This window comes from Protopterus annectens, chromosome 3.part1 (assembly GCF_019279795.1).
Source record: "Protopterus annectens isolate FY-2018-M chromosome 3.part1, PAN1.0, whole genome shotgun sequence".
In the NCBI taxonomy this organism is placed as follows: domain Eukaryota; kingdom Metazoa; phylum Chordata; order Ceratodontiformes; family Protopteridae; genus Protopterus; species Protopterus annectens.
Genome location: NC_056732.1, coordinates 1,102,269,605 through 1,102,271,835, shown reverse-complemented (window position 1 = coordinate 1,102,271,835; position 2,231 = coordinate 1,102,269,605).

The following is a 2,231-nucleotide window of genomic DNA, read 5'->3' as shown; positions in this document are numbered from 1 at the left end:
AGCAGCAATAAAATCAGTAACTTAATTTGGGATTACAATGCAATAATTATATTTGTGAAATATAACAGCACAAGAAAATCTGGAAAGATTCTTCTTCAAAAATTGTTTGCTGAGTAGGGGACCCTAAAGTATATACCCTACTTCATGTCATTAATGTTCAGAAGAATGCTTTGGGGAGGGGAAGAGAGGGAATAACGCTAACTGTAAGTAAAGAAAACACTTTCTTTTCTTAATAGTATTGTATCTGTAACAGCAGTTGGCAGCTACACGGTCAATAAAGGTCCATCCTCACCACAAACAATTCAGGAAAAATGTCACTTCCACAAAGCAGTATGTATAAAAACACAGGTTTATTCCAACATTCACAGATTTAGCGCTTTTGTTTCATTCCATGAAACTTCTTCAGAATAATTCATTTAAAAATACTCCCTCATTTATAGTGGTCTAAATAAAATTCATTGGTCCACATTTTTAAATAATGTTACATCATATATCTAATAAAAGACTCACACCACATCTTAAAAAGCCCATCACATTTTGCAAGGCAATTCCATCTTAGCTTGTTTTAACCAACATAACATATATTACAATACCTTATATGTAAACAGGAAAATTATATTAAGCGCAAAAAATGTGTATATAACATGAAACATACTATTTATAAAGTTATAAAACTTTATACTTTTGTTCTCATTTTAAAAGCTGGTACAATGGATAAATGGTCATTCAGACCAGGTCTAGTACAGGCATCCAACTGCATTTGCCAAATTAATTCACAAAACTCTGAAAGAGTTTCCCAATCACCTCCCCTGTCCGAGGGTTTAACCTGTTCAATTACCCAAAACTTAAAGGCAGCTCCATCACACTCCTGAGTATGTCTATAGAGAATATTGGTATCTTTTTTTCTACCAATATCATAGATGTTTTCATACACTCTATACTTTAAATTCCTTTCTGTTTTGCCTATATAATAAGAGAAACATTTCAAACAATATGCCAAATAAATCATTCCTTTTGTCTGACAGGTATAATACCCCTTCGCTATCATACCCTTGTTGTTATTAACACTAGGTATACATAATTCACTCAAATCTGATATCCACTTACACTGACGACAGCAGCCACAGGCATAGGTCCCTAACTTTTTTCTAGCCCCAGCACCATTGTACTGCTCTTGTTGTCTACTATCTCTCTCAGATACATTCTTCAAGTTTGCACCTCTCCTATAACTAAATTTTAGGGGGTGCCTGAAAATTTTTTAAACTATTGAGCATGATTTTAAATATGTTCCAATACTTTAGAACTATATTCCTCACCGTACTTGTATCTTGGTTATAACTTATTACAAAATAATGCCCATTCTGTCCTTCATTTATAATTTGGGGAACTTCACTTACATTTTCACTAGTCCCTGTACCTACTAAATGATCACCATTCAGTAAAGGGGCGTATTTTGTACCCCACCCTCCAATAATTTCATCTTTAATGGTTTGTTTTAATTCAACTGGGTACTTCCTATCTTCAAATAATTTACCAATAAATTCAATTTCTTCCACAAAATCATCCCTTTTTGATGTCATTTGGGCCACATGGACCATCTGCCCCATGATAATATTTTTCTTTAAATATCGGAGGTGGTAACTATCAAAATGCAAGTATGTATTGGAAAAATATTTTTTCCTATATATTCTGGACAATAATTTTCGATTTATACAATCCTTATATAATTTTACATCTAAATAATCAACCTCCACTTCCCCTACTTGATAGGTAAATTTTAGAAAATCAGTTGTAGTTCCTATATAATTAATAAATAGGGGGATACTTTCCACAGGCCCTTTCCATAATACTAGTATATCATCCAAGAAGCGGAAGTATCCCTTAATATATTGCCAATAATTAGAGGGAAATACAAAATGCTTCTCCCAATACAACATAATTATATTGCCATAAACGGGGGCACATGAGGCCCCCATAGCAACTCCTTCAAGTTGTTTATAGTATTCACCCTGGAAATACAAAAAATTATTCTTAAGTATAATTTCCATGTTCTCAATAACTATCCTCAGATCCATATCTGTCAAAAACCCCATCTCAATAAACATTTCCTCAAACCATCTCATGCAGATAAGGCTTGTCAGGCTAATGGGCGGTAAATTTCAGGGTCGGTCGGGCACACTTTCCTTTTTGGGAGTGGGAGTGCAGTTGCAGTGCCCCTGGCACGTAGAGCA